Below are 17,297 nucleotides of genomic sequence, written 5' to 3'. Positions count from 1 at the left end.
CCGAACAAGTTCATGATGTGAACATTTAGTGGAAAATTGGAAATTAAGCGAATACTTCAATGTTGTGCAATCAGCATGATTACAGTAGTTTGAGCCACTGTGTTTTATTTTTCCTCACAAATTGTACTTGTACTAACGACACATTCCAATTAAGTGTGTATGTGTATGTATGTGTGGGTGGGTGCATGCATGCACATACATCAGTGCGTGCAAATGTTTTTAAGAATCTATCGCAACCATTCAGCCAGTTTGTGACGCAGGGGTGCCCGCATTGATTTGTAGACTTTTTATTGCTGAAGCAAACACTGGACGTACTACAGAAGCACGCATAGACCTACAGGCAGACCTTCATATACAAAAGGCAGTACTTGTTATCTTTTTAGATCACTCGGCCTTCACATAACACTGTTAATCGTGATGGTAATCAATCTCATAGAGATGGACAGAAGTAGAAATGCTGTAGGTGAAGAAAGTGATAAAAGGTGATGAGGAAGCCTCAGAAAAAGTTAAGACAATCTTATGAACCCACAGGCTATGTGCAAAACTGAATGTTAATTAGGAAAAAAAAAATAAAGCCCATAAATCTTTTAACACTGCAGGATACAAAGTAAAATCCATCAAGTGAAGATCAATACCAGAAAGCATTACTGATGTACAGTAATACAAGAGCCATATAAATACAGAAACTATTGCAGTTTACATAATATTTGAAATATTTAACAACTGACATTTTCACATATTTAAGTGATTTGAACAATGAGAAATAGTTTTTCAGGTCTTATTTCCAGGGATACATCAATACGAAGTCCAATAGCTCCCAAGTGCAAATGCACCTTCATTTAACAATGTGGACCCTGGCACAGCAAAGCATGGCGTGTGTGAGGATTTCACAGAGCGGAGAAAAAGGGCAATGAAAGATCTTATAAATCACTTTAGGAGTAACCTCTCGGGGCTTTGAAAGAAATCAATAATGCTTTAAAATCAAATCTGGAGACAACTAGTAGCAAGTATGCCAATGAAGCCCCCGATTTGGTGAAATGTGGTCATTTTTTCCTTCACTGATACTATTTATATGAGTGCAAAGAGTCAGTTAATGCTGTTTATTACCCCGAAATTTCTCTAAAAGAGAAACAAAGGCTTTAGTTTAAGCTGCTGATTGGCTATCTGGCAAACTGTGGCACAAGACATACTAGGCTGCAAAACTTTAAAACTGCCTAAAACATAAAAGCTAGTCCTTTGTTAGCTTTTCACTCCCAACAGAATGGGTGTACACTACATTTTTTCCCTACTCTTTTCTTTGTGCATCTACACAGGCTCTCTGATCTAAAGTGCTTTTATATCACTAGGTTGCAGACAGAGGTCAAAAAGCTGGTCATTTAGGTTGTCACACCAACTCAGACACCTTCTGTGCAGGTGAAAAGCCACCATTTACCTCTCACTGAAACAACATTAAAAAAAAGTAAGACTTGAAATATGTGGGGTCTAATTGCACCAGTTCTGGTTTAGAAAAAAATACACAACATTTAAACCGACAAGCTTACTTTTAAAGCTTGCTTTTAAAAAAGGTGCTGTATTGAACGAACAGCTGAAATAAGATGCTATTGTAGCCCTCTTCAAAGCAAAGGAGAATAACAAGCAGTTTGTGGCTGCACATGCAAATAAAACGCTGTTTTTACTATTAATATAATTTATTTATATTTCTTCGAAAAGAAACAGCTACTCACACAACCTACCAGTCTGAATACAGCCCATTAAATATTTTTATAGTGTGCTTTTTAAAAATGACAAATCTGCTCAGCTGTCTCTACAACCATGCAGCAAGCCACCAAGTATTAAGCGTCATTCAGTATACTCAGTCTTAATGCAATTAGAATGAGAAAACTGATCTCTTGGTAAATTTTGCATTCTTTTTGATAAAGTTGAAACACTTACAGCTGTGGGAAAGTGTGGTGAAAGGAGAGGTGATGTGAAACTTTCATTTATTGCTCATTACTCATGTTGGAAGGGTGACCTCTGACAGCATCAAGCAGCTTGCTGCAAGCATAGCTGCAGGTTGCTTTGGTTGTTATGGATATGTCTGATGTTACTGGTTGGAGTTATTAGTACTTGAAGTGTTTCGATGGCCAAAATGTTTAAGTACCAACGACATGGGAGTTGAGGAATTCCTTTGCTTCAGAACAAGCACAACCATCACATACATGCAGTTACAATGCTATGTCACAGCAAATCGTAATCAGACTCTAGAGCCCGACCAACATAAGACTGACACCAATATTGTGTGAGCTAAAAATGAGATATTTCAATATTTCAGATGTTTTTTTTCCTCAGCAGATTTTTATGTTCTGAGTTATGATTGATTGGCTATTAGATTTCTTATTGTTTACATTTTCAGCGTTTCAGTATTTTCATTCTTCAGTGTTTAGTTGCAGTTATTGTTTATGTCAGTTAGTTTACTTCATTTGCTTCGTTTCTCATCTTATCCTCCTGTGACAATTAACCTGTTTTAAACCCTTTCCTGTGCCTGTATTCCTTGAATTGGTTACAGTTGTCACTTTCTGAGTTTTTTTTGTCTAGACCTTTGTGTTTAGTCTCACTATCATTGATTATTTTCACCTGCATCTCATGGCCCTGCTATGTCCACTTCCCTCTAATGACCTTATGCGTATTTAAGCATTATACCGCAAAGTAAAGTCAACATATCCACGGTATCTTTCTGTTATCTGGATTCACTTATCTTAACATTAGTAATCAAAATAAGTGGTTACACGAAGCTGTTTATCAGCTCGCTAAGTTAACCCAGAGTGTCCCAATCTAGGTACAAGTGTGTTCGGACGAAGGGGTGACATCTGGCCAATCACACTGATTAGTGCACTGGCAGCTGAAAAGCTGATTTACAATTAAATTACAATTTTTACAAAAATATGAAGTGGTTACAGAACGAAAGTAGCACATCTGCTCCATCTGAATCAGCTATGTGAGATAAAAATCACTATATAGCAGTTTACCATCAACAGCACTTTAAGTGCTTTGGTCAATAAGACTGGAAAAGAGCTACTGTATTATATTAATAAAGTGTAGCCTATTTGAAGGCAGGAAGGAAGGCCTGCAAAACATCAACTCCAAAATAAAGGCTCAGTTTTGGTGCCTGTCTCAATGTGTCTACATTTGGGTCCTAAATGCCAGCTCTGCTCAAATAAGCTGGTTGTTGTCATCGCTGATAACATGGTGGAAGGGTGTTTCTCCTGTCGATTATTTACTCTTTAAATTTTCATTCACCAGAAATTATAAATGATAATTCTGATAGTTTGGCCCACAGATAAATCAGTTGGGCTCTGTCGGACTCTGGTGACCCAGCTACTCTAGATTTCTTCTCTGCGATGTCGAAGACTTCGCAGTCTGAATCACTAAGAAATGAAGAACATGTGTTGTAGCTGAGAAACATAATATGGCAGTGAAGAAATCTACTCCACTTCTCTACATATACTGCACATTACATACTCAGGATTATAGAGCAAGTAACACTTCCCCACACTGCACAGTCACTATCTCTCTGTAGCTATCTCTCTAGTGCACACACACACACACACAAACACACACACACAAACACACATGGGCGCACTTTAAAGGCAGTCCTTGTCAGAGCAGCGCAGAGAGGTTAGGGCTGCAGGTCTAGCCACGGATATCCTGGAGGATGACTGAGATTGTGAAAGGATTGTGAGAGAGAGGTGGAAGGCAGCACTCAATCTGCTTCTATTCTATTCTATTTCACTACAGTGGGAGCACTGGAAGCAATGCGGAGCTAAGCAATGCACGTCTTTTTTTGCTTTCTTGCACTTTCAGGAATAGCCAATGTGGATTCCACGAAATGTTGAAGCTGCTTTGATACTCATACTCTGGATGATTTGATTAAAGAAAGGTTTTGTAAAGCAAAAGATCATTTTATTTGCTAAAACTACAAATATTTATATTTTCACTGTTAGCAGACAACAGGTTACAAAACTGCAAGGAAGCAGGGAAACCACATTAAGGTTTTCCTTCTCCTGTCAAAAATCTGTATGCATCCTGCATGCTGAGCAGGTGCAAATGTGAAAACCACAATACTGGCATGAAATTACTAACTTAGGTTCCACGAAGGTTAATGATATTCAAAATACGCTAAAAAATGCAAATGTAGCTCTAATGGCAGAGTGGTCTTACAATGCTTTGCAAAAATTGTAAAGTGGTAAAAGTGGTAATTATTCTTTGTTTAATGAACACTTTTAGAATACAAGTATTTCAAAAAATGGAAATGACTGATACAACAGTCACTGTTTTTTTTTTTTTTTTTTCAATTTGGAGAAAATGGAAAATACAGAGCTTTTCAGAATAAATCTGATTTGTGGCTTATCAACATTGCTATCATGTTTAATAACCCAAACTAAACACAATTACATTTACACCACATTCATATTTTTATTTACCTTGTTCCCTGCCAGGTGTGGGTTAAAATCATGAAACGTCTGCATTTCTAAATTTCTATCATCAGCCTTCAGGGCCTGAGGGGCCTGATTTTTACAGACAAGCACAGGGACAAGAAATATATAAAATTTAAAAAAAATGTTTTACTTTCCTTACATCATTTTTTGTCTGTGCATGTGCATTTGTGTATGTTTGACAATCTAATTTTCAGAGTGAGTAACGCATATTCATGATGTCAGGAACCTTTTCAAATAACTGTGTGAGAGTCAGCCTGAAAGGAAGTATGTCAGCTTCTATTCAAATGCACTGTTCAAAATCATTTTGATATTTTTATTACACAAGTTATCCCTGAGTCTTTTTTTCCCATATGTTGTATATCCAAAACTATAACCAGTGTAAAAACCAAGACTGGTGTACAAAAGCACATCAGCCTGTGGGAGGAAACCAGAGTACCTGGAGCATCAAAATCTCAGCAGATTTCAATAACAATGTTGGAATAAACCAACAAAGAAATTATTAAGACATATTATGGCATGGGAAGAATGCACCATCTGGCCCCTGCCAGGAATTTGCATGTTTTTGTGTCTGCATGGATTTTCTCCAGTCAGGCTCTTCTTAACCATGCATGGAGCTAGGTTAATTGAGACTATAAATTGGGCTTAGGCATGAAGTCTCCCAAATAGTAGCTGAAGAATATGGATGGATGGATGGATACTGTAGTGCATCTAGGCTATGTTTCAGCACGGGAAAGACACGTTTGGTGATAATCTGACTCTTGTATTTGTATTGTATTGTATCCTGAAAACCAATAGAATTTTAAAGGCAATCTTGCATTCAGTGGCATTTTGGCAAATTTGTATTAATGTCTGAGCTATTAATCTTGGCAGTAATAGCAATATCTCTATAACATTTATTTCAAAATACTTTAAAAGCAGGTAGTAACACATACTGGTGTTAAGGTTTGTGTTATTGCCTTTGTTGTTTTGTTTATTTAAAATGAACTTGGATAATATAAAAAAAAATCACCCTAATGTTTCCAAGACAAACAGTGTTGGTGTGAGCCTTCGATAAAAGTTTGCTGTGGTTTTTCTTTTTCATGTTAACTGTGAGAAGGAGGCAGGATATCAGTGTTTTTACAATTCATAAAAATTTTTAATAATTTTAAAGTCTTAATAATATGTCTGTGTTAAAAATGTATGTTGTGGTTTGATGCGTTGACCTGCAAATGGTCTTAAGGTGTCTTGACAACACATGCAGAAACACCTGCGATTGATTCACTTTCAAGGTTGTGATTCACATATTTTATGGTTTTAAGCTTGCTTGATTGTAGAATTAGTCATGTAAAACAGCTTAAAACGTTTAAAAAGACATTTTTTTTCCAAACTAGTTGAATGCTATCAAAGAAAAACAGATGCATGTCCAACTGTATGAGTGCTGCATGTGAAATATATCCTTGTTCTTATGAATAACAGACTTTCCAATAATCTCGAGAGACGGCTCTGCCTGCCAATGAGCAAAACTGCATTCGGAAAGTGAAAAGGGGCTTTGATAAAAGTTTTTCTATTACCTCAGTTATTCAAGCAAAACCAGTGAATCAACTTTGCATGTTTCATTGATTCCTGGGAACCTTTTCATATATTAAACAGTCATCTACTTGCATACAGATTCATATTTTTCAGGCTGCAAACCAATGAGGAGTTTTATATCATAAAAAAGAAAAGTTTGAAACTGTGGTACTCTCTTTAGTAATATGTATACAGTATAGTACAGTTACAGATAAAGCTTCGCATGTTACAAAAGTTATGTAGTGTATATTAATACAACAAACCAGTCTATTGTTATAATGTATAAGCATATTGTTCATAAATGTATTACTGTAAGCAACAGGGCTCATTGGCAAAACTAATAATATATACAATTCAACCATGTGAATTAAAAGGAATAAATATATTACTACATTATGTAGACTACAAAATTTTGTGGTGCAGTTAAAGCCACTGAATAAAGCCAGTAGTTAAGTAACGGCACACTTCACGACAGCTCACAGAGTGTGACTTAGGAGCTTGCAGCTATCTTGAGGATCTCACGTCTAACATCCTGGCCTAGTTAAGACAAGCATTTCTGCACATGAAGCTGATCTTTCATTTTATCTACCAAAAAAAAAAAAAACTGGTGAAAAATGTGTATTTGCTTAGTAGTTCAGTGCAGAGACAGAAATAGTTTAGTGTGTGTATATGTGTGTTTAAACCATCCCTCACTCACTTTCCCATGTTGCTTGTTTGTCATCTTGCTGCGAACGTATCTGTTAAGAACAGATATCAACAGTGTGTCCGCACTGATTCTTGTCCTTTGTTATGACACTAAATTCCACTCCAGTGCTCTCTCCTACATAAACAAGCCACACGCAAACCCACACACACTTGTGCACACTGACACCATGATAGATGGCTACGAACGCATAACTTGATACAAGATAATTTGTTATTTTGAGACTATTGATTTGTGTGTTACACAATGAAACAAGTCTCTTTCAGAAGCATCCCTACAGCAGTCGATTTCAGCATGCTTGCCCATTCATCGCATTCTAATAATGTGATCAATATATTTTCTAAGATGCTGAATACACAGAAATATGGCATCATTATCTAGGGACAAATACAACCACATAAAAAAAAAAAACCCAACAAGTATGACAAGAACAGTATTGTGGGATGACAGTGTTTTATGTGTGAGGCTCCTCGGATGGAAGTCCTGAAAGCGCAAAGCTCCCCTGAATATCATCCATCATCTGAACAACTACAAAAAAGATGAATATATTAGGTTATTTTTGGCTCGGTATTTCTACATTGTGAGGTTATACACTATATTCCTCCATTATCTTGCAACAAACAGGTCCAGTTGACATGTAAGGCAGCGAGTTAGCCTATCAGCAGGGAACACTATTTACAGAAGGGGTCACAAGTAATGGAAAGTCATTTTCACCAGGGGCTGTTTTCCATTCTGGATGGCTACTGCGCTGCCAGCCCAACTAGGACAAATGGCTACCTCTTGCTCAAATCACTACAGTAACCTAGACTAAGTAGCTAAGCAGCCCCAGCTGAGGGCTTTGGATGGCTAAACGTTTCCCTTGACCATTGCTATGCTGTCTGCAACCTTTAAAAAGCACATTCATTTCACGCAGCAATAGAGTTTTATTTATTAAACAGTTAACAGTTCTCAGTATAGATACAATTTACAGCTATTTTCTTTTAAACAAAGAACACCGCAGTCAGAAAACATAAGCCCACAATGCCTTGATGCTGGTAATGATACTAATGTCAGGAGGTGGAACTCAAAACATGCATTACGCCTGTAAAAGCAGACGCGCGCGTTGGTGGGAGTGTGTTGTTTCAGATATCACTGAGACATGAAAGGAACCCTCGACTTTGAGTACGACATCCAGGGACTGAATGCTTCACAGATGGACTACACTATAAAGCAGTTCACAGCTAGAGCTGGAAAACATTGGAAAACACTGATGCTTCTCCCTTTTTTTGTATTTTCTTTCCTCAATTACCTGTTGAGAGGTACCTGCTTACATGCCAGCACACTCAGGGCATTTGTATCTGAAAACCTTGGTATTTTGGCTTTTTAAAATTTTAAATAGATTACCATTTCTTAGTTGTTTATAAGTGTGTTTTCAAATGAATCTGCAGCACTACTGAGCAGAAAAGCAAAAGCTTCCAAGTGACTGTAAAGCACCTTTAGATTACCTGAACGTATTTGTTTCCATACACTGTAGTTTCAGATGTAACGAGCGATGTGTGGGCATTTTAGAAGCAATTCAAACTGATTACACAGCAGTATTTATTTCATTAGGATGATTCATTAACCTCCTCGTGGCTGCAGTAAAAGCCAGAGTGCAGTAGCTGCAAACACCAAGGATCCCTGGCTACAAAAATATATATCTTGCCTCCTAAATTAAACTTACATTTATGTACAGGGCAGGGCAATATGGCCCAAAATATTTATCACAATATACATTTAAAAATTTGCGATAACGATATAACTGACGATATAATTGATGCGGGACAAAATACTTTACAACTCCACAACTTTATTAGTGCAAAAAAAACCCCATCAATGTATTTTCACTTAAACAAGTAACTGTTTTTTTTATGTGCATTAAAGCTACATAAGATTTAACAGTGCAAATGTAAATTTCTTGCTGACAGTTTAACCAAAAGGCATTTCCAGTGGAAATTGGCCAACATATCCTCAGCATAACCATGTATAATATCCACAAAACTTAAAAGAGGTTATACACACACAATACGGTAATATTATGTTGACGCACAGTACGTATCACTCCGCGAGGCTCCTGCCTACGGTAGCCGGAATGCTCCGACAGTGCTGCTTCGTAGCTTACCAAAGACGTACTAAAACATTTTTTGACAGAAGATATGTACCACATAAAATCGGTTCGAGGTCAGTAAGCACAACCAGAATTCATACATAAGGTGCACCAGATTATAAGGGTTTTCAGAAAATTTAACGAATTGATTTTAAGTGTGCCTTATTTTCCGAAAAACACGGTAATAACGATGGCCCGCTAGCATGCGCTACCAAAAATAGTGCTTTGTTTTGTATCTGACGGACGAAAGCCAAACCAGTCCCACACCACTGAAGTTACAGCATTTTTACAAACCAATTCTGGTTCATCCGTTTCATTCAACGATCCGCTTTCACCTGCTTTTGTCATTCTCTGTCGCCGCCATGCTTTTTCCACCATGTGCATATTCTATCGTGATATTTCATTTTCTTATCATTGCCTAACATTATACCGGTATTACTGTGAACGGTATGAAATGGCCCAGCCCTATTTATGTATTTGTATTTTATTTAAGTATCTATTTTGATGTAAAACTATATCAAAACTCAAACCTAGTCAAAACTAAACCGTAAAACTTTGATTGCAGACAAACTGAAAGTAGCATGGTGACAAAGTTTGAAGTCTTTAATGAGTTTTCTTGTGTCACACAAATGATGATGACAGTGGTGACCAGTGATGCATTAACAACATATTGGAAACTTCAATTAGAAGCAATAATTAAAAAGTTTAGAAGAGAGCATGAACAAGACTTCAAACTTTGTCACCATGCTACTTTCAGTCACCATGAGGGCGTTCAATGGCAGGACAAAGAAAAGAAAAAGTTAATACATTAAGTTTAATGTACTATAACGTGTATAAGGGAATATTACAGTTGACGTTTCAAGCAGTTGTTTATAATGCGGTTTAAGTCAAATTAAAAATACTTTCATATGAAGTGAGCAACTGTAAATATAACTGGAGCCAAACAGATCATTTGAGTAATGGATTTGTCACTAATTTCTAAAGCTCAAAGCCTGTCTTCCAGTACCTCTCCCCCACAGAAGAAAAATAAACTGCACATAGTGTGACAGCAAATAAAGCAAATTAGAGCTTTCTTTGAATTTAAAGTGTGAATGGATTTAACTAGATAACGAGTGCCTCTTAACAGTTAAGCAGTAAAGCAAGTAATTGCTTTTTCATGGACTCAGATTTTGACTTCCTATCATGTGGTGAGACTAACAAAATCCAATCGCATGGATTGCAATTAAACTCTTCAGTGAACTTCTGACATGGTTCACTTCTAAGGTAATCACATAACTTACTGTGATCCATACTTAATTTTCTCTCAGGATGTCAGTGATGTCTTCTGCCTGTAGCAGAGGTAAAGTTTTGTTAAAGGCATGTACTGCTGTCGTGTACAGCAGCTAAAGTTACAAAGATGGCTTTTATGTGATGCACTACGAATGCAAGAGAAAAAATAAACTTTACGTAAAGGGGACTTTTCTTAGGCTTTTATAGGCCATAACAGGGATTTACTGTAGTGCAATATTTCCAATAATGACATAACAATGAAAATTTATCTGCCATTCCTGTCAATGGAGGGGTTTTGGGGGGCAGAGTTTGAAATGATCACTATTAGTTTTGTACAAAGGTTCTGAAAGTGTGATATCAGTGCATCAGGTGAGGAGCGAGACAAGGAGAATTTTCACTGCTCGGTTTTATTTATTTACTGTTTCCGGGTTTTTTTTTGTATGTTTGCTTGTGTTCAGCATACACGGGGGTTCTGCATTATGAATTGGTCCCCACAGGAGAGACTGTCTTTTGTTCACCACTTGTCCTCCTGTTAGATTTGGCTCCTTGCAATTTTTTTGGACCCTCCCTGCTGATGAGAATCGAGTTGAAGGATTTTTGTTTTGATAGAATAAAGGAATTTCAGCTGAGAGACAAGTGCAAGTGGACACAACAGGACTGCTATAAAGTGGTTTTAAAATTGCTGAATGCAGCACAGAGGTTGAAGAGAAGATGTATGCGAAATCAGGCACATGCGTTTGATTTTTAAAGACGCCACCCTGGAACCTTTCAGTTGTATATGTACTGCATATGCTATTAATTATTAATTACATTAATGACATTAACAATTATTATCTTATAATGTTGTTTGTTCTCAGGGTTTGTTTTTTTTTTTTGCCTTATAAAGGATTTTTTGCCAACCCTGAAAAAAATGTAGCTAACATGTGTTTTATTCTTTTTTTCTAACTGGGGTGTATTTACTTAATAATAACAAACATTTTTTGTTGAATGCACAGATTTATGCCCACCAAGGTAAGACTGACTCAGTGCCACTGATTGCACACAGAACAGCTGGGCTTATGTGCACAGCCACCCCTGAAAAAAAGCCCTGGTGTTAAGAAGTGTGATGAATTGATAAAGCCCAATCACAGAGGCAGAGGAGGACATGCTATTCTAATGCTTTTGCCTGTTTGAAATAGTCGGTTTGTGTCTAGCCTGTGACACCAGAGATGGGGCAAATACAGGATGGATCCAGGCAATCCCTCTGATTTCCTGCTGTTTCCATTATTACGGCGATCTGACTCACCCAACGGCTGCTTCCATATGGTGGCCTGTCCAACAGCAAGAGCAGATTGCATTATTGGACTGGTCACAGCCAATGGTTGCTGCTAACAAGTTGCCGCTTCTCTCTGACCCCTGTTTGTGTGGTCGGTGTGTTGCTGCGGCTGTCTGTGTGTTCATGTGGATTCGTATTTGTCTATCTGTGTGTGTGCAAATTCATGTGTGCATGACCCAAGGTGACTTGTTTCCAATAAGAAAATGAAATCCATTGTGAGATTTTTCCCCCTCCCTCCCAGCGAACCATTTTCTTTTATTACTTCACCTGCACTTTCCTGAGCCACTGGGTATGCTCCCACACTGCAACTCCCAGACAAGCATCGGCAGCATCTATCTTATGGACAGAAGTGCTGAGTGGCTATTACTTCTCAGCAGACCACATAAAAACCACAGCAATTAAATGCTATTGGGCCATTTGACTTTGTCTTCTTAGAGGAAAAAAGGAAGTGAGCAGCGAGAGAAGAAAGGCAGAGAAATAGAGTGGAAGTGAGAGGAAGAAAAGAGACCTCAACTTAACGGAGAGAAATACCTTCGTGTCAGATGCCTGAAATGAAGATAAAGGAATTAAAGGGGGAAAGTGGACGGGAAATTAGAAATGATAGAGCACAGTAGAGTACAGTAGCAGTTCTCAATGGGAAAGAGTTCTTTAACTTAGATCTGATTTAAAGTAAAACTAGATAATATCATAGGAGTTTAAGAAAGATCTTCACTTTTAACTGGACTTGAAGTTAAAGTGAATCAGCTGCATTGTTGTTCTGTCACACTCAAGCAACTTTTTAACATTAGAAATACCAAGGAGGTTATTTTAATCCTGTGACATTTAAAAAAAAACATGTAACCCTCTTAAAATAAAATTCGATCATCAAATATTTTGACTTTTCCTAAAAGATCAATTATATACCTAGAACGGCAGAGGACGTCATTTTGACCACATCAAAATTAATCCATGCAACCGCTTCCCTGGTTTACTAACACTTACTGTTTAGCTACAATTTGATGTGAAACCATGCTGAATATAAGTGAGAGCTATCTAGATGTGATTGATTCATAAACATAAACAAACTGTAGTTTGATAAAAGATGAATAATTGTTGGGATCAGAGCAGTGGAGGGTATGGTGGAAGTAGGTGGCTGCTGCCTGTGCAGAGCGGCAGGAAAACAGTCTAGAGTGTGTAGAACTAATCGGAGTAAATGAAGAGTGAAATCTGGAGCAAATCGGACGGGTTTTAGGTCTGAGGAGGTAAAGGGCAGCAGATTTGAGGCATGGAGGTGTGTAGAGAGAGGCTACAGGTCTGATGAAGAGGAGGCAGATATGGATGAGATTATACTTTTTTTAAATTCTACCTTTACAGAATTAATTTCCTTATTTTATTTTTTAAATTTTAAAATGAAGACGCCGATCAGTTCAATCTGTTTCACAGTGAGCGCTCTGTTTTTTTATACCTTCTGTATTTTAGAGTAACTAAATACGACACGTTCTCCTGAATGTTCTTCTCCTACAATAACTGGATAATTTAGACATGTTAGTTATCAGTGTTGGGGAGTAACGGAATACATGCACCGCCGTTACGTAATTAAAATACAAAATATGAGTAACTGTATTCCGTTACAGTTACCGTTTAAAAAGGTGGTGTTTAGAATAAAGTTACTTTGTTGAAATAAATGGATTACACGGTGGTATTTTCCTGTTTCATATTGTGGCGGGTCAGGACTGTTTGGGTTTTGTTTGACAGCTATGTTCTGTTGTTCCAGGCAGCAGCGTTACGGTTGTTACCATAACACTGCTGATGTTACAGGGTGACACGTGCTCTCTCTGCGACTGTGTGTTTCCTGGGTGAGAGAGTGCTTTTTTGTTGTTGTTGTTGTGCTAAGCTAACAGGTAGAATGCTACAAGCATAGCTCTAAAGAATGTAGCCTCATGGGCAGCAGTCCGTGCTGCAGGGAGAATGGACTGCAATACCCGTTATGTGTCTGTGAGCGCGAGGAGGGAGAAAAAGGAGAGTGGAAAAGTACGAGCTGTCATCGAGCAGAAACGGGAGCTGGAAGCATGTAAATATAATAATAACCACTACAGCCAAGAAGAGTGCCTGACGAGCCCAGTTGTAAGTAGGCTATTAAGACTCGACTGTACACTGTGTTCATGTTTTCCTCCGAAACAATAAGTTCCGCTGGAGCAGCCTTTCAACGCCTCTCTCTGTCTCTCGCTAGCAAACTTGACCCAGACAACAAAGCAAAGCTATTTTTCGGCTACGAGCCCGACACAGAACCCGACGTATTAGCCAGAGGTCCCTTTACTACGGTTCGGAGCCGCAGACCTTCAGTAACACTAATAAATCACATTTATGTAGTTGTAAAAAGCATGATAATATATTAAGTAATCCAAAGTATTCAGAATACGTTACTCTCATTGAGTAACGTAACGGAATACGTTACAAAATACATTTTGGGGCATGTATTCTGTATTCTGTAGTGGAATACATTTTAAAAGTAACCTTCCCAACACTGTTAGTTATTGTGTTGTTTAGTATACCTTTTGTTTATTAGTAGATAGTAGAATTTATTTAAACTTAATGGTTTAAATAATTCAAATCATTTGTAAAACAAATAAAACCCCTAAAGAATTTAAATTCACATCTTAACTTCTTTATAACTTAACTTCTTTATAAAATTATTTCTTTGATGATGTTGTTACAGGATGTGGGGAGACTGACCGCTCCCCCAACGGTTCTAGTATTAAATCACAGTCTATGACATTCAGCCAGCACCAGCTTGCAATTTCCACTGGCCAAAAATATCTTTAAAAACTAGCAGTTAAGGGGACTCAAAAGTCGAAAAACATTTAGAAAAAAAAGGTGTCTGCTGAGACTGATGTATCAAAACCCCATGTGACAGCAGAGGAGCTGTAGATTATCTGCTGTCACTCAAATGGAAAGGATGGGCCAGTGCCAATGCTGTATAGGATGGATAAGGATATACTATATACAGTACTTTTGGCCTCTCCATAAAATACACTGCATTTAATTTTGGTGATGCTTTAAAACAGTCTCCAGAAGTACAGGAACTTTTTACTCATCAAAAGCTGATACAAAGATAAAATTATGGCAGCCGTCAATATCGATTAAAACTGACTTTGCTCGGTTCCAAGTCAAGCCAATCAGGGGAACTGCTGATTGATCCATTGCAGCTGCATCAAATACTTCCTTTGACAGATAATTAGATACACACACATACTCCTCGAGTCCCCCTGAAAAAAACAGATCAGGGCTTAAAATATGCTCTGCTGAACTTTTAATTATTGATCTACTGGCCATTCTCTGTGCCTTGGAAAACTGAATGAAAACTTGGAAAATCAGAAATGTAAGAAAAATCTTTAGCGTGTTTTACACACAATATTTAGAGGGTGGTGTTAGAGGTGCAGTACATATTCCAGGCTTTGTATCCTTTGTACTGGGTGTGGCAAGTTTCTGGTTTCAATAAGACAAAGAAAGCAAACCTGTGTGTGAAGTCGTTTTTGACTTCATGACTGCTGCCTTTTCCGAACCTCAATCAATCTTAGACTGTTCAATTCTTCTCCAATCCTTCTGAACACATGTCGCAAATGATCAAACAACAACAATCACCAATTTTAAGCAAACAGAGCTAATTTTTTTTCAAAGCTGGATGTAGTGACAGGAATATTCCCAAAGCTACAGTCAATTCTGCTACTGTTGTTTCTGCCACAATGGAGGACTGTTCCCATTCATCACGGTCTGTCGATGTACGTTTCAGACAACTAAAAATAAACATTTCCAATCTCTTGGTAATCAGGAACGTGATGTAGGTACACAGTGTAGAAAAGACACAAGGAGCACTGAACTAACACTGAAAATTACAAAAGACTGGCAGTCTCATTACCAAAGCAAACCACATTAGATACCCTTTGGAAGCCTGATACAGATGCTGCACTGTGTGGCCCTCTCACTCTCAATAAGCCTTTCTATCCATCTTTCTTGCTGTTGATATGTCTCTTGCTTTCTTCGTCTGCCCTTTGCTTGCTATCGTTCTTTATACCCTTCCTCACTCTTTGTCCCTTTGCCTTTTGTAACTCTGTGTTTGTCTTTCAGTCAACAGAGAGACTCTCTCTTTTCTGACCAGAAAGATATAATCAAATGGAAGTTGAAGAACAGAATGATGCATTATTCAAAACCCTTCACAGGAATAAGGGAACAATGATAGGCAAATTCCTATTAAAGTAGGCGATATCCTGGCAGGACAAAACCAAAGACCAAAGTAAAAAAAAAAGTAAGCAGCAGTACAACTCCAGAGGGGCGTTTATGTGCAAAAGAGACTGAGTCATTTTTGTCAGCGAGCCATCTCTTTTTAATTCCCAGTCATTAGAAGATTTAAGACTGAGCTACCACAAGTCGTGCATATCAAGATGACAATGATAATCTTTCAAATCCACCATACAATATAGTGTGGACTGTGCACTAAGTCATGTGAAAAATCAAGAAACTGAATCCAGGACAGTGCCAAGTTGGCGTAGAACACATGGAGCCTTCTGGGTAAAAACATGACCACCAAACCCACCAGTCCTCCTTCAACAATGTGCTGCAGGACTATACTGGTTGTTCTCTTACTTTACACCTTAGCTTTTTTACAGCTTACCATCACAGACTGATAGATTGAGGCAACACTGTCAGAGCTGCAGGCTCGATTACTGTTGGTTGGTGTGGCGATCATCGGAGAAACAATAGCTATACTGGTGTTGTGCATCTTAAAAAATTAGAATACCTACAAGCACTATGGGGGCCATGTAGTGTCTAATCAAGTAGTCACACACAAACACCGGGATAGCATTTTTACACTTTCATTAGTGCTAAACTGTAAGAGGGTTCTTAAAGTTTTGATGGCTGGCTGCTTTGGGAACAGTTGGTGACCACCTGGCAACCACCGGTCACCAAGGAAAAATGAGTATTCCCCCAGTGAGTGGTTGCTCAATCCCCATGCACACATGCCTAGAGCTTGGTCACTGACTCCCTGATAAACACTGTTTGCTAAGGAAAAGTGCATATTTCTCAACAGGCTAACGAGTGAATGCTTGCTGGCACTAGTTTGAATTGGTCACAGAGAGGTAAGCAGTGCTGCAGCTTCATTGTGGTTTGCATCACACTTCGGGGCATGGTAGTTAGTTTACAGTTCAATTTTCTTATATACAGTAGTGCCAATTCACAGCACCAGTTGCCTTAAGGCGCTTTATACTGTAGGCCAAGAAACCCCAACAATCACATGACCCTTTATGAGTGAGCACTTGGCAACAATGGGAAGGAAAAACACCTTTAAACAGGAAGAAATCTCCAGCAGAGACAGGCTGCCCCTCCCTGAGCCTGAATCTGCTGGAGATTTCTTAGCAATATGCCAGCAGCCGAAGCAATCGAGGGGAGATTTTTGGTGTAGCAGCTTCTCTGTGACCAGTTTTTAAGCAATAGCCATTAACTTCTCATGTTTTTCTCCATCAACCAGGGGATAACCAATGTTACCAGGGGGTTGGCGATTGATCTCTAGGCCTTTTCACAGATGAGTTGTTTTAAATGTGTTTGTATCAGCTGAATTCATCAGTGTCAAAAACAAAAACATAATGTGAAGCACAACATTGTTTTCTCACATGAAATGATACACCTGGTCTATGGACTGTACTTTGTGAATCCTGGTATTAGAGGACTCAGTCAGTTTGCTGTTTGAGCTGTATAGTTTGTAAATAATGATGTAATTTTGCCAACTGTAAGAAGTTAAACAGCCCGGGATTATGCCTACAACTTTATTTTGTATTTTAATGCTTACTTTGCACTCCTTTGCACTTGACATGCTGTCATCTCAACCTG

General features: G+C 38.2%; 1 protein-coding gene across 2 annotated transcripts in view; it reads right to left on the bottom strand.

Annotated features, from left to right (window-relative positions):
• Nucleotides 1-17,297, bottom strand: part of tnr (tenascin R (restrictin, janusin)) — a 194,980-nt gene that overhangs the window by 110,577 nt on the left and 67,106 nt on the right. The window lies entirely within an intron of this gene.

The sequence above is a fragment of the Neolamprologus brichardi genome, chromosome 18 (genome assembly GCF_056152115.1).
Source record: "Neolamprologus brichardi isolate AB-2024 chromosome 18, ASM5615211v1, whole genome shotgun sequence".
Taxonomy (NCBI): domain Eukaryota; kingdom Metazoa; phylum Chordata; class Actinopteri; order Cichliformes; family Cichlidae; genus Neolamprologus; species Neolamprologus brichardi.
Note: the sequence above shows the minus strand (reverse complement) of the source record. Positions and strands in the feature narration are given on the sequence as shown.